Source organism: Oryctolagus cuniculus, chromosome 5 (genome assembly GCF_051225735.1).
Source record: "Oryctolagus cuniculus isolate XC-2025 breed Fujian yellow rabbit chromosome 5, ASM5122573v1, whole genome shotgun sequence".
NCBI classification, from domain to species: Eukaryota; Metazoa; Chordata; class Mammalia; order Lagomorpha; family Leporidae; genus Oryctolagus; species Oryctolagus cuniculus.
In genome coordinates, this window is record NC_142871.1 from 85,412,496 (window position 1) to 85,437,889 (window position 25,394).

General features: G+C 39.4%; 1 protein-coding gene across 1 annotated transcript in view; it reads right to left on the reverse strand.

Moving 5' to 3' along the window:
* HTR1E (5-hydroxytryptamine receptor 1E) overlaps positions 1 to 22,971 on the reverse strand; it is a 73,351-nt gene extending 50,380 nt beyond the window's left edge. The window contains exon 1 of the mRNA XM_070074641.2: positions 22,711 to 22,971. The gene's annotated coding sequence lies outside the window, so the exon portion shown is untranslated. The remainder of the gene's footprint in view (positions 1 to 22,710) is intronic.
* Between the last annotated feature and the right edge of the window lie 2,423 nt (positions 22,972 to 25,394).

Here is a 25,394-nt window from a genome sequence, read left to right on the forward strand (position 1 = left end):
GGGCTAACAATACTGCAGTGACACACTTGGCAAAAGAAGGACATAGAAGTGAATCATTAAATTCAGGGATAAGGAAGAGAAAAATAATTAGAATAACCAGATGGTCAGGAAGGAGTAATAAAAATTTACCCCAACTTGGACAAATTAAACTCACATGTAATTTTAGTTTACACTTTAGTCTCATTAAGATGGAACATGAAAGAATGGGAAAGGGTTAAAGTCTGGTAAAAATAATACACTTAGAAAAAATATTCACTTTATTTAATTTTAGCATTATAATTAGGTATGACTTTTAAGTGTAAAGGCATGAAAAGATGATTTTAAAACAGATGAAAGAAACTCATTAGAATTCCATAGCAACTAGAGATTTTCTGAATCAGTTGAGCAGACAGAATAATACAAAAGAAAAACCAAATCCCTAAATATTGGAAGTTGATTTGAAACCAGAATATTTAAGATAGTGGTATTTAGTTCCTAGCCTCATTTTTATCATTGGCACACTATTTTTTTCTATTTATATAAACAAACAATGTATATACAAAGCAATCCAGAACCTATATTCTGAGTCACCATTATGGGGAAAATAAATGCTTTTTAATAGGAATTTTCTGTTCTTCAAGTGGTAAAACTAAAACCAACAAGAGCAGTAGTGGATATTTGAAGGCACATAAGGCCCTAAAACACATTAGGCACTAAGAGAGGGGTCTGAGGTCTCTATGGCTGGTAGAGTCTTGGAAATAGAAATCTCATGAAATGACAGGGCTGCAGGAGGATAGGGAAACTGAGGCTTAGAGTTCAATGATTTGCTCCAAATTACTGGAAGAGGTTTTAAAATCTACCAGAGTTCAGGTTGTCTGACACTTAGCTTGGCCTTTCTTTCATTAAGACTCTCTTTACCTTGGAATAAATTTAACTGATGTCAAAGATTTCTATGATGAAAATTAGAAAACACTAAAGAAAGAAATAGAAGAAGACATTAAAAAATGGAAAAATCTTCCATGTTCATAGATTAGAAGAATCTACATCATCAAAATGTCCATACTACCAAAAGCAATTTACAGATTCATTGTGATCCCAGTCAAAATACCAATGACATTCTTCACAAGTCTAGAAACTATAATCCTAAAATTATATGGAAACACAAGAGACCCCAAATAGGTAAATCAATCATACAACAAAAACAAAGCCAGAAACATCACAATATTAGAATTTAAGACATAATAGAGGGCAGTTATAATCAAAACAGCCTGGTACTGGCAGAAGAATATACTTGTAGGTCAATGGAACAGAATAGAAACTCCAGAAATCAATATACACATCTACAACCTACTTATCTTTGTTAAAGGAGCTAAAATTAATCCCTGGAGCAAGGATACTCTGCTCAACAGATGGTACTAGAAAAACTGTATCTTGTGTGCAGAAATATAAAACTAGACTCCTACCTTACACCTTACACTAAAATCCAATCAACATGGATTAAAGATCTAAATCTATGACCTGACACCATCAAATTATTAGAGAACATTGGAGAAACCCTGCCAGATGTTGGCACAGGCAAAGATTTCTTGGAAAAGACCCCAGAGGCACGGGCAGCCAAAGCCAAAATTAACAACTGGGATTACACCAAATTGAGGTTTCTGTACTGCAAAAGAAACAGTCAGGAAAGTGAAGAGGCAACCTACAGAATGGGAAAAAATATTTGCAAATTATGCAGCTGATAAAAGATTAATAACCAGAATTTACAAAGAGATGAAGAAACTCTACCACAACAAAACAAACAACACAGTTAAGAGATGGGAAGGACCTAAATAGACATAATTCAAAAGAGGAAATCCAAATGGCCAACAGGTACATGAAAAAATGTTCAGGATCACTAGCCATTAGGGAAAGGAAATCAAAACCAAATGAGGTTTCACCTCACCCTGGTTAGAATGGCTCACATACAGAAATCAACAAACAACCGGTGCTGGCAAAGATGTAGGGAAAAAGGGACACTAACCCACTGTTGGTGGGAATGCAAACTGGTAAAGCCACTATGGAAGACAGTTTGGAGATACCTCAGAAATCAGAATATAGCCTTACCATACAACCCAGCCATCCCACTCCTCAGAATTTACCCAAGGGAAATTAAATTGGCAAATAAAAGAGCTGTCTGCACCTCAATGTTTATTGCAGCTCAATTCAAAATAGCTAAGACATGGGATCAACCTAAATGCCAATCAACAGAAGATTGGATAAAGAAATTATGGGATATGTACTCCATGGAATACCACACAGTGGTAAAAAATGGAATCTGGTCATTTAAGTTTTTTTTTTTTTTAATGAGTTTGAGTTTTGATTTAATTATCCACAGATGGAGTAGAAGTGGTTGCCTTACTTGCTGGTGCTCCAGAGTGTAGTGGCATTAAGGAAGAGTGTAAATGCAGACAAAGCTGAGCATCAGGGCCACCTACCTTGGCCAATAGTTTTATATGTTCTCCTGGTTGAGGTGGCACTGCAGAGCAAGGGCTCCTGCTGAGTCTGGCTCCATCTTCTGATCTCTTTTCATCTTTGTATGAAAGAGTGTAACAAGAGGTCCAAAATTTGTTAGGAGCTACATTAACTGTCTCTTCTTTCTGTATCTTATTGCATGTTTTCTTTGTTCTACCTTCACGAGCCAAGGCTCTGTCATTCTGCCTGTGAGGGTTAATTTTCAGTGTCAGTTTGGCTAGGACATAGTTCTCCAGATATTTGGTTAAATACTGGCTTCAAGGTTGTAATGGGAGTATTTTTTATTTTTAGATGACATAGCATTTAAGCCAGTAGATTCTGAGTAAAGCAGATTGCGCTCCATAATTGGCGGACTTCATTCATCCAATCGCTTTAGAACTTTAAGTCTTAAAGCTTTAAGATAAAAGACTGAGGTCCCTCAAGGAAGAGGGAATTCAGCCTCCAGACTGCCCTGAAGATTCAAGCTGCAAGGTAATCTCCTCCCCAGGTCTCCCATCTGCTGGCCAACCCTGCAGAATCTGGGTTTGCCATATTCCACAATTGTGTTAGCCAATCCATTGTGACAGAGACTCTCTGTCTCATCTCTTCCATGCACACTCACTAGTTGGGTATTTTTCCCCAGAGAACCCTGATTAGTACACTGACATACACAGTTTGGGAGTCAAGTCAACCTCTTGGTAGTGGATATGTCATTTTTAGACTCTGGCTGCCAGGATCCTTTTCTCTGAGGCTTCTGAAAACAGTTTCTCTAACAAAGAAGACAGTGGTACTTTAGAAATGGTTGTAAAACTTGAATGGACTGCAGTAGTCCTCTGCACTACTGGAGAAATGTAACTGAGAATGATAGTACAAGGGTATCTGTTTCATTCATTCAAATATTAATTGACCATCTATACTATGTTACTTTCTCTTTTAGACATTAGGGAACCAGCACTGCATAAAGTCATGAAACTCCTGCCATCTCCAAGCCTGCACTGTAGCTGGGAGAGGGCCCAATAAGCAATTACACAGTTAATGTTGGACGGTAGCAAGTGTCATGAGGAAAAGAGGGGGTGGGGTGGGGATAGACTGCAGGAAGACAGGGGCTTCTGATAGAATGGCCAAGGTCATTGTCAGGAGCTCGCATTTAAGTTGAGCTGCATGGGCTTATGAACGAAAAATGCCTTTATTGGGCAAGGATGTATTCCATGCCCCCTTCCTAATTAAAAACAAATGTTAAAATTAAACAACCTGTGAATGCAGTCAAGATGTAAAAAAAAAAAATCTGCTACCATGGAATTATCTATAATAAACAGTAACAGATTTCTTACTCCTCCATGGTTTGCCAATGCTAACCACTGAGTGCTATGCCAACCTTTCCCCATGCATTTCTCTTTTTTGTGATTTTTTAAAGAGTGATTTTCAAAAAAGATTTATTTATTTATTTGAGAGGCAGAGTTACTGACACAGAGAGGGAGAGACTGAAAGAGAAATCTTCCATCTATTGATTCACTCCCCAAATGGCCACAACTACTGAAGCTGGGCAGATCTGAATTCAGGAGCCAGGAGCTTCTTCTGGGCCTCCCAAGTTGGTACAGGAACCCATCCTCTGCTGCTTTTCCCAGGCCATTGTCAGAGAGCTAGATAGGAAAGGGAGCAGCCAAGACTCAAACCAGCACCAGAGGTGGAGGCTTAACCTACTATGCCACAGTGCTGTCCCTCAAAACATTTAATTAATTAATTAATTGTCTACTTTATTTGAAAGGTAGAATTAGAGAGAGAGGAGGTGAGACAGAGATAGAGATGGAGAAAGAGATAGATAGATAGATAGATAGATAGATAGATATATCTTCCATCCACTGGTTCATTCGCCAAAAGCAGTAACAGCCAGGGCTGGGCCAGGCTGAGGCCAGAAGCCCAGAGTGTCTTTTGAGTATCTTGTGTGGATGTATGGGCTCGAGCACTTGGATCATCTTCCACTGCTTTCCCAGGTGCATTAGCAGGGAGATGGATCGAAAGTGGAGCAGCTGGTTGAAGTAGCACCCACATGGGATGCCAGCATTGCAGGTGGAGGCTTAATCCACTATACCACATGCCAGCTCCTTCCCATGCAAGTCTATGCAGATAAAATACTACTATGTATAGTCTTCACTACACTACATCATCTTCCCCCACATAATAACATATCTTTGGAATTTTACCATGGAAAAGCATATAAATCTTTCCATTGCTCTCACTGAGAAAATATTTTATTTTGTAAGAAATTGTAAAGCAAGTGGAAACTACTAAAACATTTAGATAAGTTGACTCAGGAGATAGACCAAATAACTGATATTGCAAGGGTTGGGGGGAGTACAGATATCCAAGGAGAGTTTATTAAAAGTTAAGGTTAGGGAGGAAAATGACTATGTAAGAGAAAGCTCATCCCAATTTCTGGGCTTTGGTTTCAATAGTGTTTCACAAAAGCACAGATATTATTGACCAGCATCTATGATCATAAGAAACTTCCAAATATCTTATCAAATAAATAGAGGTTATTCTACATATCTATTAAGAGAAAAAGATTTTCTTTAATTGCCTTTTTGAAAGATTAAAAACTCTTAGATTAAGATTTTCTGAAAGATATTGCTCAAGTAGTTACCTCAGAAGGCAGGAAATAATTAGCCTTGAAAAATGTTGATTGCTCATTGTTTTTGAAAAGTCCTGCAACATCAGCTCTACTTGAGCAAAATTTCCTCCTGGGCTGGTGCTGGAAATAGGATTAAGTGTTTGGTAATTACAATAGATAGAATTAAAAAGGAGCAAATGCTCCAGCATGGGAAACAGTTCATACAGCAGACTCATAGAATGACAATTGCTTTAAATAGCACTCTGACCTCAATCAGCCCTTAAGGAATTCTTGTCTGGCTGAAAAGCCCATGAGAGCATTTCAGGCATGGAAAGCCAAGACATAGTGGCAAAAAATATTGTACATGAAGGACCTCTATGGATGAGACCCCAGTGGAAAGAAGTGGTCATCAAAGAAGGACATACTTTTCTCTGAAGGGAGGACAGAACTTCCACTTTGTTTATGGCCCTGTCTAAATAGTTACAGAGTTTGAGGATTCAAAAAGATTCCATTGTCTATCTAGGCAGCTCATGTCAAGGGCCTTGAGTGATAACTGCTGTCATACCTAAGAGTGTTAACTGTTAAATTAACAACAGGAGTCACTGTGCAAACTAACCATGCAGAACCTCTGCTTTCAAAGAGTTATATTAGGAGAGTTAGGAATAAAACATGTTTTCAAAGATTTATTCCATTTTAGTGTATTAAGTGGAGGATATTCTTATGTCTTACAAGTTTTAATTGAGCTGAAGTGTCTGACTCCATTGCTTGTTTTCAATTTCTTAAGGTGTATTTAAATAGACATATCCATTGTTTTTTTTTTCTTCAGTGAACTGAATTCTGAATATATCCTTCATCAATATGTCATTCAAAAATTAGTGAATTAAGCCAGTCCCAAAGGTACAAATATCATATGTTCTCCCTGATCAGCGACAACTAACTGAGCACCAAAGGGGAAACCTGTTGAAGTGAAATGGACACTATGAGAAACAGTGACTTGATTAGCTCTTGTCCTGACGGTTGATGTACAATGTAATACTTTATCCATTTTAGTATTTTTTTTTTTGTTCTAGTACCATTGGTTGAACTCTGTAATTAACACACAATTATTCTTAGGGGTTTAAATTTTAACTGAAAAGTGATCCCTGTTAGGAATTTGGAAAACATTATGCTGAGTGAAATAAGCCAATCCCAAAGGGACAAATACCACTTGTTCTCCTTGATAGGTGACAACTAACTGAGCATCAAAAAGGAAACCTGTTAAAGTGAAATGAACACTATGAGAAATGGTGACTTGATCAGCCCTCACCCTGACTGTTGATGAGCAACTTAATATGTTATCCCTCTTAGTATTTTTTTTGTTTGTTCTACTTAATACTTTTGGTTGAATACTGTAATCAATACACAATTCTTCTTAAGTGCTGAAACTTAACTGAAAAGTGATCGCTGTTAAATATAAGAGTGGGAATAAGAGAGGGAAGAGATGTGCAATTCGGGACATGCTCAAGCTGACTTACCTCAAACGGTAGAGTTAGAAACATACCAGGGGATTCGAATTCAATCCCATCAAGGTGGCATGTACCAATGCCATCTCACTAGTCCCAGTGATCAATTTCTGTTCACAATTGATCATAATCATAGGACTAAGAACCAAAGGGATCACATAAACAAGAATAGTGTCTGCAAATACTAGCTGATAGAATCAAAAAGGGAGAGAACGATCCAACATGGGAAGTGAGATACACAGCAGACCCACAGAATGGCAGATGTCCTAAACAGCACTAGGGCCTCAGAATCAGCCCTTAAGGCATGCGGATCTGGCTGAAAAGCCCATGAGAGTATTTCAGGCATGGAAAGCCAAGACACTCTGGGGAAAAAAAAAAAACCTAAATGAAAGATCTCTGCGAGTGAGATCCCAGTGGAAAGAACGGGTCATCAAAGAAGGAGGTACCTTTCTCTGAAGGGAGGAGAGAACTTCCACTTTGACCAGAGTCAGTGAACTCAGGGGGCTTCCATAGCCTTGGCAGCTCATGACAAGAGCCTAGGGTGATTACTGATGCCATAAACAAGAGTGTCAATTGGTAAAGTCAACAACAGGAGTCACTGTGCACTTATTCCTCATGTAGGATCTCTGTCCTTAGTGTGCTGTACATTGAGATTTAATGCTATAACTAGTACTCAAATGCTATTTTTCACTTTATGTTTCTGTGTGGGAGCAAATTGTTGAAATCTTTACTTAATGCATGCTAAACTGATCTTCTGTATATAAAGAGAATTGAAAATGAATCTTGATGTGAATGTAAGGGGAGAGGGAGTGGGAAAGGGGAGGGTTGCGTGTGGGAGGGATGTTATGGGGGGGAAGGCCATTGTAATCCATAAGCTGTACTTGGAAATTTATATTCATTAAATAAAAGTTAAAAAAATGAAAAAAAAAGTAGTAAGAGAGGTGAAATTCCTCAACATCAAAAAAAGAATCTCCAATAAATTCACCGTTAACATAAAAAAATTAGTATAAATATCAGTAAAAATACAAACATGTTCCAAGAGGAGTCTTACCTACTTAAAATTTCACATCTGCTGAACAACCAATGTTCCGCCATCCTGTCTTTTTCCCTAATGGTAATTCTTGTGTAGTTCTTAAGTCAGTTCAGCTAAAGATTCACACAGGAAATGGAAAGCTGCATCTTTTAAAGAAAAATACTTATTAATTTAGATTTAATGATGATATGTAGAGGCTTTCAGAAGTCTAACTTGAATTCATTGCTATTAATTTCATACTCAGAGTCCAGGATAAAACTTTAAAACCTGTCATAAAAGGAAAAACAAATACTTCAAAGACTGTTGGTAAAGCACATAGTTAAGTGCTGATAAGGAGAATTTCAGGTTGGTTTGATCTGTGGAGATAACCAGATAATGTAGCATACTGAAATAATTAGGAAGGAATTAATTTTTAGCAGAGAGCCTTATTAGTCAAAGTAATTCTAGAATTGATTAATTTTGTCTGTGTTAGAAACATCATGAGTCCTTTTCTTATTACAAGGACTCACTGTGGAATTTGAGAGAATGTCAATCACTATTAAAATTGTCATGGTAAGGAAGGCTCTACAATGAACCATTGCATTGTCTTTCCCAAATGAGTGATGAAAAATTTGAGCACTGGATGGATGAAAAGCCATGAATATATGGACTGTGCTGTATTACCTGTGGAAATGATTAACCTTAGAGAATAGATGAAGCTGAATTTATTTCTTAAAATAAATTATTTCCATTTTATTTGAGAGAGACCGAGAGGAGGAGTGAGCAAGTTGGCAAGAGAGGTATCTTCCATCTGCTAAGTCACTCCACAAATATCCTCAAGAGGCAGGGCTGGTCCAGGCTGAAACCAGAAGCCAGGAAGACCCAGCAACACCATCCAGGTCCCCATATAAGCGGCAAGGTCCCAGGCACTTGAGTCATCATCTGCTGCCTCTCTGGGTACACTTTATCAGGAAGCTGTTCAAAAGGAGAGCAGCCAAGACTCAGACTAGGAACTCCAATACGGGATGTGGGTGTCTCAAGCAGCAACATAATTGACCTAACTGTTGTGACAAACTAGTTCAATTTCAGTGTGGAAAAATAGGATGAAAAATTCTCCCCAGTTTGACCTTTCAATAGATTTTAGGTTATCCCAACTCTAAGGGGCATTTTTCATAGCATTTTAAGCCTAAAAGTCAGTTATTCTGAGTCCAGTACAATCTACTCATTTAAAAAATGACAATACTGAAAGATTTGATAATCCGCCCATGGCTCCAAAGCTAATTTGTCAAAATGTAAAGCCAATAATAAAGCAGCTCTCATCATTTTGAGTGATGTAGAAAGTACTATTCCAAGAGCATCACATACATTTTCTCATTTTGATTCTTACCATCCCTATGAGGTTTGTATTATCATATTACATTGTTATGATTATCACTTTGCAGTTGAGAAAACTAAGAACAGAGCAGTTAATCACTTTGCTGACTGCCTTTCAGCTTAGAAGTGGCTGTGTTTGAACTCTGACCTGATGATTCCAAGCCCAGTTTCTCACCCATAACCCATGCACGGTCCCACATCACTCTGATTTTTCCACGCATTCTCTCTATAGAAAAATTCTCAATAAAATAATAGTTTGCATTTAAGTAACAGGCCATGTGGTTATTTGAAAATATTCTTTAATAATAGAAGTTATAGGCCGGCGCCGTGGCTCACTAGGCTAATCCTCCGCCTTGCGGTGCCGGCACACCGGGTTCTAGTCCCGGTCGGGGCGCCGGATTCTGTCCCGGTTGCCCCTCTTCCAGGCCAGTTCTCTGCTGTGGCCCGGGAGTGCAGTGGAGGATGGCCCAAGTGCTTGGGCCCTGCACCCCATGGGCGACCAGGAGAAGTACCTGGCTCCTGCCATCGGATCAGCGCGGTGTGCCAGCCGCAGCACGCCGGCCACGGCGGCCATTGGAGGGTGACCCAATGGCAAAGGAAGACCTTTCTCTCTGTCTCTCTCACTATCCACTCTGCCTGTCCAAAAAAAAAAAAAAAAAAAAAGAAAGAAAAAAGAAAAAAGAAAAAAGAAGTTATAAAGCAGCCTGGACTTGAAGAGTATGACATTAAATACCAGGTAACTCTCTTCAAGCAGGACAGTAGGATTTGTTATAATTCAAGGGCATGAATTGACTCTTAATATTTAACAATGATTATGAATTTTAACATAATATTCTTATTCTGAAAATGTTTTATTCACTGTGCATTTAGGAATTAGACTAATTCTCGATAAAAAAATTCACCAGGCAGCTGTGTATTCATTTGCCATATGCCGTGTTCTCTCTGAGCCAGACATGATGAAACATGATTTACATTTGGGAGAAACCAGCTGCCTCCTCCAACGAACACATTCACTCATCACTGGGTGGGTAATATGAATCTACTAACCATGTGCCTAATGATTTGAGCATTCTGCAAAGAGCAATTGGTTAAGTAGGAAGGTAGATTTTATTCAAAAGATAAAACACTATGAAAGGTTCCAAGTATATTTTTCAGTTAATTATTATAACACATATTTTAATTCTCATTAAAATGAAATAATGAAAAATAAATTTAAGTTATTAAAATAAAATAATTATTTTCAGTCAGAAGTTGTAGTAACCTACAGTCCTAATAGTAGAATCTGGTCATTGCTAGTAACATATATATATTTTGTGGGCTCCAGACTGACTTCAAACACTTTTGACAGAAACATTCAAATAAGTGGGCAACTTATTTTGGGAAAACTCATTGCTTACCTTTCTGTTGTAAGGATAATGATATGCTTAACTCTTGAAATAAACACAGAGAAGAGAAGAAAGGAAACCTAAATTTGAAGTTCGGCTTTGCTAATATAGGCATGAGTGAAATAGGTCACTTATCTTTCTGTTTTTCATTTTCTACCTTCAAAATAACAACTAGCAGCAGAGAGGTATGAATAGATGGCAATTAAGAAGTGGCAGGCACTCTTTTAAGCACTTTTCACATATTGACTCATTTAACTCTTAAAAAATCTCTAGCTATTAGTATTATTTTCATTTTATAAGTAGGGAGGGAAAGGTTATGTAACTACTTTCCCTCAATTACCCTGTGAATGATGGAACTAGGTAGGATTCCTCTCTAGAATCTGAACCACAATTCATTATATAAAAAGTATATATTTATATTGTATATGTTTAGATTGTCTTAATCACAATTCATCTTTATTAATTGAGGGTATTGGATTTCTGGATTAGTGAAGACCCTTTCAAAGAAAGATGACAGAAATCCTTTCAAACTGGATCAAACAACTCCAATGTCCTGGGAAGATCAGGCTTAGGTAAAACCACAAACGCAAAACAACGTGATCCAGAATCTTTCTCCATCTCTTGGCTCTTCTTTTCTCTATGCCAGGTCTTATCCTCAGCAGGCTCCTCCTTCTGGGAGTTCCAGCATTTCTAGCTATTCATGTACAAACTCTGATCTCCAAAGCCGGTATAGATGATGGCACCTGTAGACTTGAACTGAGTCGCATTGATTCTGATTGGTCTGTCCTGGATCACGGGCCATCCTTGAACCAATCACAGTGGTAAAGAGAACAGGTATTTTTATTGGCCATTAGGGCAAGTAACTCTAGGATCCAAAGGTGCAGTTTGATCTGAAACATATGGGCTGAGAATTAAGACATGTGGTTCCTCATGGAAAATCAGGGCGGTGTTACCAGAGAAAGGGATGGAAACTGGGCAGGCAAAAACTGACAGATGGCAATCCCAATTAGATTGTTATTTTGGCAATTTCCAGTCCTAAAAGCCTATAAAATTTTGCTCATGGGAAATGGGAGGACGTGATAGAGAAGAGAGAAGAGAAGGCTTTGGTGTATATATAAGTTTCTATAATTATCAAGTCTTATTTTCCCCTAGCAACTTCAAAGATTTCTTGAACTTCAAGGACTCCAGAACTTTTAATAAAATAATAGAATAGTGAAGAACAAAGATGTATGTAAAATTTATTTTCTTGTTATAATTTTACAGTATTAAAATACTAGTGACATCCTAAAAGTCCAATAGTAATCTTTGATTAAGTAAGTTGGAGTATATACATAAATCAGAATATTATACACTGATGTTTTCAAAGAATACAGAATATTTAATTATATGTGAAAGTGTTAAAAATATAATGTTAATTGGATAAAGTCTGATATAAGAAAAATCTATGGCATGCTCCAGATTTTATTGAAAAAGAAACAAGTTTTCTACCTGTATATAGGAATAGCACTGGGGTAGAAATATGCCAAATTATCAATAGTGACTATATAAGGGTGGTGGCAATATGAGTAATTTTAATTCCATTTAAAAATATTTAAAGCATTTTATTTTAGAATAGTTTTAAATAAACAAAACAAATTTTTTTTGGTGACGTAGTAAAACAGAGTTCCTATACACCCCATTTCCTTCATTAACATCTCATATTAGTATCTGTTACACTTTATGAAGCACACTCAGATTCTCCTTATTTTTAAAATTCAGTGGCCTCTGTACCTTCCATTCCTGCCTACCTCTAGTAATCAACAGATTGAGGTTCTTTTTGGTTTGTTTTTATTTTATTTTATTTTTTTTCAGCTCTCACATATAAGAGAGAACACGTCTTTCTGTTTCTGACTTATTTCACTCAATATGATGTCCTCCAGTTCTACCCATTTGTTTCAAATGACAGGATTTAATTCTTTTTTAATAGCTAAATAATATTCTGTTGTGAATTCATCATACTTTTGTAAATTTCCAAATTTTCCACAATAAATATGTAACATATTTTTGAGAACTAAGGCAGGAAACAAATGGTTTTTCCAAAGTCATACACAGATTAATCCACAGAATTCATATTTCTTTTTTTTAAAAAAGTACGTCAGAATATTCTAACCTATAGTGTGTGTCCTTTGCTCTTTTATGTGGTTTACTTTAATCTGAAATACTGATCCCCAGTAACCTGTTAATAGTACAGGTGAGAAAAGGAGGCGTTCCTAATAAACTGCTGTTTTTTTTTTAAAAAAATTCATATTTCTTAATTTTTTGTTTACTATTGTTATATCAATATCTATAATATGGTATTAGATGCTCAACATTAATAAAACTAATGGAATCTTGATTTTTGCATCATACTTTATATTTGAAACTATTTTTACACAGATCATCTAACTTCAGTCCAAGAACATTACCATGAGTTAAGACCATTAGTTGATAGTGAACCAAGTCCTTATCAAACAGTCATTCACATACTTTCATGTTGTCACAAGAAACTCCTATGATGGCCCTCAATGATCTGGGTCTTCCTAGTATTCATGTCCTTGTGTAATCTCTACCCCTTTAGTGTGGGCAGAAACTAGTGACTTGTATGTAATTAGTTCAGTAAAGCAAAGTTAATTGGATGAGATTTCTGACAGTAGGTTATAAAAAGACTGTGGTTTTCATTTTGGAATCCCTCATTTCTCAACCCTCCCTTTAGGAAAAACTATCACATCTGAGGCCAGAAAGTAGTATCATATGCAGCTGTGGAAAGAACTGCAGATGGCAGAGAACCAGTGTCTCCAGCTAACAGCCAGCCAGCCAGCCAGGCTGACCTGAATCTGGCCAACAGCCACATGAGTGAGCTTAGAAGCTTATCCTGCCCCAGGTGGGCCTTGAAATGTTTGTGGTCCTCGTTGACACTGTTACTGTGGCCTGTAAGATCCTTATCCAGAGGACCCAGCTAAATTATGGCCAGATTCCAGGCTCATACAAACTGTAAGCAAATGAAAATATGCTGTCTTACGTTACTTTTTGGAGTAATTTAATATTTAGTAACTGATAACCACTATGCATATTTATTCATCATAACAGCCCTATGAGAGAGTACTATTATGCCAGCTCATCTAACAAGTAAGGAAATTGAGAGTTAAAGAGGTGAAATTATTTTCCCAAAAGTAAACATTTAGCAAGTTGCAGAGCTAATATATGAGTCTGGCTCACTGGAATTTAGTTTGGGCTCAATCTTGTGCTCAGTTGCCTCTAGGACTTAAACACAGATACAGCTGGACTTTACACAGGGGATAATAAATTCCAACAGCACAAAACTTCTTCTTCTTCTTCTTCTTTTTTTTTTTTTTTTTTTTTGACAGGCAGAGTTAGACAGTGGGAGAGAGAGAGACAGAGAGAAAGGTCTTCCTTTTTCTGTTGGTTCACCCCCCAAATGGCCACCATTGCCGGCATGCTCTCCCATGCAGGTGCAGGGTCCAAGCACTTGGGCCATCCTCCACTGCCTTCCCAGGCCACAGCAGAGAGCTGGACTGGAAGAGGAGCAACCGGGACAGAACCCGGCACCCCGACCGGGACTAGAACCCAGGTGCCGGTGCCACAGGCAGAGGATTAGCCTAGTGAGCTGCGGCGCCGGCCTGTGGAAACTTCTTTAAAAGGAGACTAAGGGAGGCTGAGTAGGTATGATGTTTCCATTGTAATGATGACAGACCATGCAGCTCACTCAGTTGGGAGGATGGAGCACTAACCCAAGCCCTCTGATCCTGTCTCTGTTCCAAGCCTCCTCATCCTTAGATTCATATTCAAATTGATATTAAGCAGGCAAAACATATGCTACAAATACCACATATTTTAATCTAACTAATGTGTAGAAATCATATGCAACCATCAGTTATTAAAGAACATTTTTTCACAATGACACCCTTCTGAAATGATACATGTAATGAAAAATTATGAATATACTGAATTTTATTAACTTTCATAACTTTTGAGATGATCATTGACCCATGGATGTGATGTTCTTACTCATTTTATAAGAAATTTTGATTTTCCCATAAAGACAACTCCAGGGATAAAAATACTTGTAGTGTGACAGAAACATGTTTTCTTGTTTAGGTTACAAATATATAGCCAGGGCTATAAACAAAACATTTAACACATGATAATAATATGTTGTCTTCCTTACATATTACATACTTACATATTACATATCTATAATCAGAGCAAGTTCTTTGAGGGTAAGTTCTGTTATATATTTTTATGTTTCTTTAGCTGTAATGAACACATTCAGTTCTGTACCCCATGCTGATCCATGATGATCAAAATGTGATTTGCAGACCAGCAACATCAGCATCCCCTGGGATTTTGCTAGGAATGCGAATTCTTGGCCTCACCCACTCTCCTAATTAGGAATCTTAAGTTTAACATGTTTTCTAGGTGATTCTTCAGTACACCAATGTTTAAGAGACATCTATATAGCATGCAGAAATCACGTGACTGGATATACAGCAACTATAAATGGAACACCAGCATCACATATTAAAAGCGATCTCTTCTGCACGCACAAAAGAAGGATTTGTCAGTGGACCCAGAGTTAGGGAATTCAGTTACTGGAGAAAGTAGCAGTCAAGGGCATCATCTGCAGCTTGAGATAACACTTGGCTGGGGGTAGAGTGCAGAAATTAAGAGAAGATGAATTCTTGTCAGCAGATCATGGTAGTGGAACTCAGCTGGTTGAACTTTACTTATTTTCCACAAGGCCAGCACCACACTTTTCACATAAATTTAGGCCAGGACTACTTTCCTAAATAATGAAGATTACAATTTTAATAATAACTACCATTTCTTCACAGCCTATGCAATGCTACCCTGTCAACTTCTCCCAATAGGTCTATAAGGCAAGGCTTGTTATTCTCATTTTAGATATGGGTCAGCTGAGATGCACAGAACTTATTTTGGTTCATGTTATGACTAATTGAAGGGGGAAATAAAATTACAACCAAGAGAGCAAACTGGAGAATTTGGATAAAAATATTAGAGAAAGTTAATACAATGGAGGACAAATAGTTAATGACATTTTAAAAAAGCTCATGTTAGTTTTATAATTATGCTTTTGCAGACACTAAAACTATTTCTGAAAGGAGGCCATGGGGAAGCAGGAAGCAAATTGCATCCAGGATTGGAGTTGGAATGAATGCAGAAAACAGGGGAATCCTGCCCTTCCTAGGCTACAGAAGCTTTGCGGAGTGGTTCTTGATAGGAATTCACTGAGTGTGGCTGTGGGAAAGCTGGGAGCAGCAGTCCCAGCACTGAAGACAAAGACAGATGAATCATGAGCTCAGAGACTGCTCTGTCTGAAGTGAGATAAGAGTTTTCCTAGCAGAGAATGTTAGGAGGTTCTTCAAACCGACAGGTGTCAGCCCCTTTTCAAAAGTGTGTAACATAAAATCCCTTGGCAGCACACCATGTTATTGAGGTGACTAGGCAGAAAGAGTAAGAGGAGGTTTTCATAAGCAGTTCTTCTGTTACCTAGCAATTGCTATGCAGGTTTAACATGAAAGAGCAGTGACAGTAAAGTCTATGAATATTTCAAGTATTAAATACAGGTATCAACAGAACACACACACACACACACACACACACACACACACCCTTTGTGTGGTATAAAGTTCCTACTGAAGAAAGTTGGCAATACACACTTTCTACATTATTAAGAAATGTTTTTCATCAAGAAGTAAATTTGTAGCAATTCCTGCCTCCCATCCATGTGGATGGTTCAAGTGATATATTTACTTATTGAAATGGTGATATGAGAGATTTAAGAGGAAAGAACAATATTATTTAGTATAATTTGTAAATTCTTTGGTGGCTTCAAATTTGAATATAATGAAATAAATCAATGCAGATCTCAGAGCTGGATGGACCCTGGGAAGTTATCTAGCTTAGTCCTCTATGGTTAAAGTCTAGATTAAAAGATAATCTGAAATGGACACAGAGATACAATGCCCATATCTATCCTCCAAGAAAAATCTTACAGTTCCAGCTGCTGGGATCATTGTCAGAACAGCCTTTGGTTCATAGCACTTTAAGCAATGTCCTCAGCTGTGCAGAGTTGCCTCATCCAAGAACATGCCCTTCCTGGGCATATCACAGCCAATTATCACTGAAGGAGATGGTTGGAAAGTTTAACCATGTTGGCCCCGTTTGGGACAACTCTGAGGGATTATTTTAGTGCAGAACACCCATACCCGCTGAGGTCGATTGATATTGTTATTGGGCCCATTCGAAGTCCAACTCCTCCCGGTGCCTAATCCTGCTTCCTTCCTTCCCTCTCCAGTGCTTTCCAAGGATATTTTCTAACAAACATCTTGCAGTCTGAAGTTCAACTAAGAAACTGCTTCTTAGTGAACCCAGGCTGTCACATGCCCCTCAAATCATTGCCTCATCACTTCCCAATGATGCAGAGAACATACTACAGGGAAGTCTAATTGTATTTTCAATTAGATTTTGAAAATTCTTCTATGAAATGTTAGAATCTGCTCTCTGCACATTTTGTTAACCAGGTCTCTCCTCCTGAACTATCCAGATCATGACTAGCCCCTTGACATTTTATTATTTCCCCCATCCCCATTCATTAGATTGAACTCTTACAGTCTAGAATGTAAAACAAACTTTTAGTTGATTAATCTCCTTCTTTGTTGTAATTGTGCACTTGGAAGAAAATAAAATTGAAGGGAAAAGTGAATGATTTATAGGTCAACAGTTCAGGAATATGGAATTCATGTTCCTTTTTAGGAAACTACCTGTTACCATTTGGGCTATGGCAGGAGGAAGGGGTTTGGATGGAAGAGAAGAAAAAAATACAGTGCTTTGTAGCAGAAGCACAAGTTTGGAATCACCTTAGGGAATTATTTTTATTTATTTATTTATTTGAGAAGTAGAGTTACAGAGAGTGACAGGGAAAGACAGAGAGAAAGGTACTCCTTCCGTTGGTTCACTCCCCCAAATGGCTGCAACAGCCGGAGCTGCGCCCATCTAAAGCGAGGAGCCAGGAGCTTCTCCAGGTCTCCCACGTGGGTGCAGGGGCCCAAGGACTTGGGCATCTTCTACTGCTTTCCCAGGCCACAGCAGAGAGCTGGATTGGAAGTGTAGCAGCCAGGACCAGAACTGGCACCCACATGGGATGCCGGCACCAGAGGTGGAAGATAACCTACTGCACCACGGCGCCGGCCCCAGGGAATTCTTTTAACCTTTCTCAGATGCAATAAACAGGGTCTCATTCACTTTCCCATGTTCTTAGTTTTGGTGAAAAGAAACATTATCCACCAAATTTAGAAAACTGGGAATTGTTCTGCATTCCATACTTTCTTTTTGCTCCTCGTATCCATGTGATTTCTACATGTCATCATTTCATTCTTCTCCTATAGTCTGAATTCATATGGTTTCTGATTTCCTCTCTCCACATGCCTTCTTGGTTTAGGCTCTTGTTGTGGCAACTGTCTGAACTAAATTCATTCTCCTCAGCTCCATATTGCAGCTAGAGTGAGCTGTCACATAAAAATACTGTTCTCGGTGAACAGCTTAAAGTGCTATAATGAAGCATTATTTACTATAGCAAAAACCTGGAAATAACCAAAATATTTATCAATGTTAGAATGCATAATTAAATTGTGGCATATTCATTCAACATAATGCTATAAAACAATGAAAGTAAACAAGCCTCTGATGTAGCCTCACATGAATGAATCCCCCGAATATAACAGAAGAGATCACTCTGTGTGATTTACATATATATGTAATATAATCTATGGTGTTAGAAGGTAGGTAGTAGGTAGATTTAGGGTGGAGACTGAGTAATGATTTGATGGGAACAGGAAAGAAACTTGTATGGTGGTGATGTTCCATTTCTTATTGTGGTGGTGGTGAGTTACATGGGGTTATATTCACATTGGGAAATGTCTATGAGCTTAAAATTTACATTTTTACACCTTTATGAATGTATATTGTTCTTGATAAATGCCTTACAATTCTACAATTATTACCTCAGTCCTGCAAGATAAAGTTCAAATTTATAGGAACCTTTTCTGATCAGCCTATTTTTCAAACCTTCTCTCTAGCTAGTTCCTTGTGTATGTTAACTTCACTCACTCTGAATTTCTTGTACTCGCCTGAAAAGGATAGCAACCCAAGTAGTTGAATAATGCAGTTTTAAAATGAATAGTGAGACTGATAATACTTTGCAGTTCTTTTGTGAGCATTAAATAAAAAAAAAGTACAGCTCTTACCAGTTTCTGAAATGTATCAGATACTCACTATATTTTAATTTCTTCTTCCTTTCCCCTTTTGCCACCACTGCAGGTGAATGAACTTGTAACTGTGAACATAATTAGGATACTACAGCTGCAGCCACCTTTTTGGAGGTATTGCTTCTCAATATCACTACATGTTTGGTGGCGTTCACTCCAAAAAGACACTTTGGCTTATCTTCAAGTCACAAAAATGCAAATCTTGACAAAAATTTTACTTTCTTGGGCCACCTATCCCAACAAAGTTCATTGTTAATGTTTAAGTTGGATCCTTCCTAAATCTTTTGGAAATGTCACTAAAGGCTCATTATTTGATAAATGGATCAATATTTATTGCATCCAAGGAAAGACATGTTCATGGGTTCTGTTTTATTTCATTTGAGTCCTTTAGGTAGATGGGGTCATAAAAAAGAGAGTTTTTGAACTGCAAGCCACTGTTGCTGGTTGCTGTTTCATAAAATATTATCTTTTTTTTTTTTGCTATGAAAATGCTTTTTTCCTCATGCCAGAATTCATAAAGACTTTCCATCTGGTCTGTACTGATAATGAGAATCTCAAGATGCTCATTCTTCTTACAACTTCTGGTTTAAAATGATCCAGATGTAGAACGATTGGGCTCTACAGTTTCATATAAAGGATTTTGTCTCCCTAATCTCATAACTGTATATGTTGAGAACTGCGCAGCATGGGAGGACTCTAACAACAACCCTATTACAAATGTTTTACCAGCTATGTATAATTTTCATGTGATGTGTTTTAGGGCAATATAACTAAGACATAAAAACACTGAAATCTGTTAGGACAATGACTATAGTGAACCTGGTAATCCATGGTGGGTGAGACAAAGCAAGAGAACTAAAAAGGAAAAATAAAATTAGAATCAAACTGGATTAGCAATAGAATTCTCAAGGATTTAAGCAATTTTCTATGATCCAAAAATATGCCAAAAGATCTCCATAAATTTTGGTTCTCAGTTTCTTAATCCACAAAATGTGGGAATGATTACCCCATTATAAAAGTAGATAAGATATTAATGAAAGGCCTTAATTCTCAAGAAAATAAACTTTGGTAATTTGACTGGGCCATCAAGTATCTGTGGCCACAATATTGGTTCTAGAAATTGCTGAGGGATGAGAAAATGAGAAGTCAACCACTCCAAGAGACACTGCTCTATTCCAAAACTAAGAGATTTCTTCTCTTTTCAGTCATGTGTCTCCTCCTTACTCATATAGTATACTCATCTTTAGTGTTTATTTAATGTTCATATATTTTCACATGCATAAAAATGTGCTAAGTGGAGAAGAAAGGAGCAAAAAGCATGAGATGGTAGATTTGTCTCTACCCTGAGATGGCCTTGATAACATATGGAATGAGTGATACATTCTTTGGTTGAAATTCAAGTTTTGAGCAGTCCAAAACTTATTTTTTCATGTAAGTAAGCCTGAAGAAATAGAGAGAAGACCTCTTCATATTAATATATTAGAGTTAGATCTTTAACTTTTAAACTATAGAGCTAAAATTCCGAAGAGGGTCATAGAAACATGAAAAAGAAATGACTTGTGTGTAAAGGTGAGATATAGGAAACTGGATGTTTGAGTAATGAGAAAATGACCCAAAGGGATCTATTTGCCATTTGAAGCTTTAGTATCTTGGTGGTGATGGAGGTGCATTGGGTTAGTATGTTGAGTGCTTTAGCCAGGTGGGGACAAGATGATGCTAGTAATATTGAAGTATCTTACTTCCTTTTCCAACAGTATTCCCATCAAACAGCAGAAAACAAGAATGATGATAGTGTCATGTGAACTATATATATATATATGTCTTGAATTTTGTGTCTTCTTAGATACCATCTCTGAGACTTCCTGACTTGCTTATTTTCCTCAAAAGAATGGCAATTTATTTACATGATTACTGATGACAAGGCATCCACAAGAAGAAACAGAGAGCAAATAGAATAGACACCAATCAGAAAGGCTAACAACGGGGGCATCAGGCTGAGTTTCAAGAGAGGCTATGGCTCACATCTCAGCAGTTGCCCAAAGAACTGGCATGTGCAGGAGGATATCCAGTAGTACTTGATCTGGGAATGTGCCCCAAGGAAAGTGACCTTCAGCAGCAAAGAGAAAGAATGAAATCTTGAGTTAACTGTGTTTGTTATGTTGATTCTTGTGGAGTTTTAAATTTGTCAACTGATGGATCTACATTGTTGAATATTTTTATTATAAAAATAGTCTGGGCATCCCTGGAAATCTTTATGAAAGGAACAACTACCAACATAAGTAGTATTGAAACATGCATGTCCCTGAGAACCAAAGTGGTGATTATGATTTTAAAGCTCATTCTCAGCTCTGTCATTTTAAGTCTCAATTTCTATAGAGATCTGTAGCAGCTCTTGGGGCTTCTAGAGCCTATTTCAGGTGATTATGACATAATACGTAAATTCTTTCAACACTGATAAATCATAAATCTGGATTTGAATTAGTTTTTCTTTATAGCTTTGTCAGTGATGAAATAGTGGCAGAAGTACTTCTCCCACCTCTATGCAGTGGAAAGGTTAGTTGTGAGGTGCTGTGAAATTTTAGAAGCAGGCTGTATACTTTAAAAAATAACACAAAAATTGAGCAGAGTCCAATTTAGGAGGTCATCACAGCTCTGTGGGTTGCAGGCTAAAGTTCTGAAGGAAGTAAAAAGGCAGGAACTATTTTTGTGTATTTGCTAAGGGGGCCTCAAACATCTCAACTCATTTATTTGTTGAAGACAAGGTCATTTTATAATTCAGTGAGAAAACAAGTGCATCAGCAAGAGAAGAAAGAGCTGGCTCATAATCTCTTCTTTGTATTTCAAAGATATTTTAAATATACTCCTATGAAAGAAGCTGCACAGGGAGCCAGATCTAGGTGCCTACTTCCTTTCTCATGCACAGGGTAAAGTCAAGGAAGCTCCTGACTCACAAGAGCTTCCTTGATGCTTAAGATTATGCACATTATGTCTGGATGTGTAATTATGGCAAATATATATTCACAAGCCATATCAAGGTCAGACCAGGAGCATATGCTGCTTGGCATTTTGGGGGAAGACATAGGAAGAATGGCAAAACAAGCCGAGTTGCTTGTGAACCAACCCCTGCCTCTCCCTTCCCCCTGCCTTTGACCATTATTCCCTCCTCCCTCCTTGAGAGATTTGGTGCAGGAAGCAGGGGAGGACAATAAGGAAGGTTAGGAAGAAGCAGTCTGGGATTCTGACACCTGCTCATCCTTCTAACTCAAGGACAAGCAGGGTCCAGTTGAATACAAGGCGCTTTCCAAAACTGGACATGGGCAAAAACATGCCCAATATCTATATCCTAACAACGCAAAACCACAAACGAGCCTGTGATAGAACTCCCTTTCATTTTCACTATGTAGGGGACCAAGGTCTTACTTTACAGTGTTGAGTGGAAATAGCTTAAGACCAAAGTTGCCGTCTTAACTGGCACTTCCAAGCCTTATTTTTTGTGATTGAAGAAACCAGTCAGCCCATCACCTCCTCACTTGGGTATTTTGCTTCTCAGTGCTGAGCACATTATTATTTTCAGAGGCTGGAGCAATCGCGCAGTCTTTCCTAATCAAACGGTTTTCAATCAGCGCAGGCTTTGAAAGCACCTCATCCTTATGCGGTCCCGGGGCACCCTATCTCTTTCTACTCACGACTTCTTCGCCTTAACCTCCCTCTCGGATTCATTTAACCTGTATGCCGGCTCGAATCCTTTGGCAGGGATGCAGAATCCAATTCTTAAACCAGTTATATAGGAGATCCCTACTCAGGTCCACACATTTGGGAGACTGTTCAAAGGGGAAATGCGTTCATTCTCTACTAAGCCCAGAGGTCAAGCACGGGGCTCAGGCGGCCCCCGAGTCTCCCTCCGCATGCTCCACGCCCCACGCCCGGACTCCCGCCCCTTCGAGCCTCACAGGAGGTAAAAGTCCCCCAGCTAGATACGTGGCCCCAGTCCTGGGTGGGGTGAGACGGAAGCCCCCGCAGAGTATACGCCCCTCACCTTGTGCACGGTGCGTGCCGCCGCGTGGCACGGGGCGAACTGGCGCGTCCCGCTGGCTCACAAGTCTCACTTGGAACCCGCTGCTTTTCCTACCGGGCTTTCACAGAGCCCCGCTTCTCGCAACACCCGGCTTTGGGGGTACACTGAGCCCCGGGGCGCTGCCCCTCCAGTGCCCTTGACGCGCCAGTGCCCTGTGGGCTGAGGCGAGACGGGGCCGGTGAGCGCGGCGTGCGGGCTGCAGGCGCTGCGCTTCGCGGGTCTGGGAGCCGGGACTGGAAGAGGAGGCGAAAGCGAGAGCGGGGAAACGGAGGAGGAGCAGGAGCAGGGGGCAGTCTACTCAAGCAGTCGCGCAGTGGAGTCACCCAGGGCGGCACTGAGAGGACAGGGGGTGGGTGGGACGAACAGGTGAGGCGGGTGCAATGCAGGCAGCGGCGGTGGAGAACGGCGGGCCAAAGCTCTGAGGTGATCTGGGGCTGGCTCAGGCTGTAAAAGAGAAATCCTGGAGGCGATGGCGCCCCCAGGGCTCCCGCTTGCAAACACTAGAGGGCATCGCTGTCCGCGCTAACAACTTGACTGAAGGGGTTGGAGGTATGGGCAAGGGTCCCACCTCCTGTGCCCCTCGCTGGCCCAGAGGGAGAAGGGGCCGACTACAGCAACAAGACGCAGATCCTACCAGCTTGTTCTGTGGCGGGCCTGAATTGAGAAAGGGGAGGACAAGAACCAGGCGGCCTGTCTAAGCAAACGGGGGTGACAGTGTTCCTCACAGGCAAGAGGGCAGTCAGCATCAACGGGATGCCTCAAAAAGACGCCTGAGAAGAAGGGGGCAAAGAGAGAGAGGAGGAAATTGTGGTCAGAGTGGAAGGAGGGGCAGAGATGTGAAGAGAGCTGAAGAAAGGAGGTGGGCTGGGGCTGGGGCTGTTGGAGCTGAGACACCCTCCAAGGCGGCCGCCCTTTTTCTGGTGGGACCTCTCCCTGAGGGGCTGACATTATCTGGCAGGCTGGCAGAGAATTTGGGGCCCTTCCTAGAGTTCCAGGAATTTTCCGTTCTGTTGTATGGTGGGAGAAGTTACCCTCGGTGGAACTTTCCAGAATCCCGTCAAGCTTCCTTAGTGACTTCGGCAACTCTGAAAGCTTGAGTCTCTACAGAGATTGCTTGACAGTACTTGTGTGTGTGCAAGTGCGCATGCGCGCTTCCGTGTGTGTGTGTGTGTGTGTGTGTGTGTGTGTGTGTAGGGCGGTGGGGAGGAGAGACAGTGGGGGCACGTTATCTGAACTAGAACCCTGGCAGATGGCGAACACTAAAAGGAACCGGACAATCTTCCGTAGACAAAGTGATCTGTAGACGGCTCAATGCAATCATTGGGCACCAGTGCAGGAAACAGATGCAGCAACCACAAACACTTGTCTTGCGCTTGCTTTCCTGAGTGTAGTAGCCTTATGGCTGAATGGAAAAGGCATTAACATTTTTGTAAAATTTATTTTCATTTGTGTTTGAAGTGGAGGGAGAGACCCCAAGTTGCTGCAACAGCCAGGGCTAGGACTGTGCCAGGCAGAAGCCAGGAGCCTGTGACTCAATCTGAGTCTCCCTTATGGGTGGCAGGAATCCAAGTCTTCAACAGTCACTACTGCCTCCTAGGGTGCAAATTATCAGGGAGCTAGATCTCAAGCAGAGTAGCTGGGACTCAAACCAGGCACATGCTATGGGATGTGAGAGTACGAAGCTGTGACTTAACCACTATGCCAAATGCCTGCCTAGAGAAGACACTATTTATTTATTTACTTATTTTCTTTTTGCAGCTTGGCAATTCTAAATAAATGAAATCCTTCTTCAAACCAAAAAGCAAGTCTGTGCTTGCTCTCTAGAGTCCTTCTCAAGACTGGGCAGGGATGCAAGATGGGCCTGAGAGGAGTTTCACTGACCAAGAGAAAGGTCGGTAATCTGTAGGCCTGAATTGTGATTTGCTTTTGTTAATGCATTGTACTGTGAATAGGGTTAAGTAGACTAAAACCTAATGGGAGGAGAGGCTGGAAGAATATAGTTTCTTTACCAAGGAAAGATGGTCAATCTTGGGATTTATTTTCTGGGAAAAATGTTTTATAAGAATAAGCAAGATAAGAACTATTCCTCATTTTTAGGAAGATTCTCATGGGACTGAGGTTTTATAGATAACTCAGCAGTATCACTGGATATGAGGTCCTATTCTGGAAACTTTGGAGTCCTTCCAAATAATTAAGGAAATTTGAATTTTTTTTTAAACTTTTATTTAGTAAATATAAATTTCCAAAGTACAGTTTATGGATTATAATGGCTTTTTCCTCCCCATAACTTCCCTCCCACCCGCAACCCTCCCATTTCCAGCTCCCTCTCCCATTCCATTCACATCAAGATTCATTTTCAATTCTCTTTATATACAGAAGATTGATTTAGTATATATTAAGGAAAGACTTCAACAGTTTGCACAAACACAGAACATAAAGTGTAAAATACTGTTTGAGTACTAGTTATAGCATTAATTCACATTGGACAACACATTAAGGACAGAGATCCTACCTGAGGATCTATCAGTTAGTATTAGCAGACACTAGTCTTGTTTGTGTGATCCCTTTGACTCTTAGACCTATCAGTGTGATCAACTGTGAACTGAAATTGATCACTTGGACTAGTGAGATGGCGTTGATTAGGT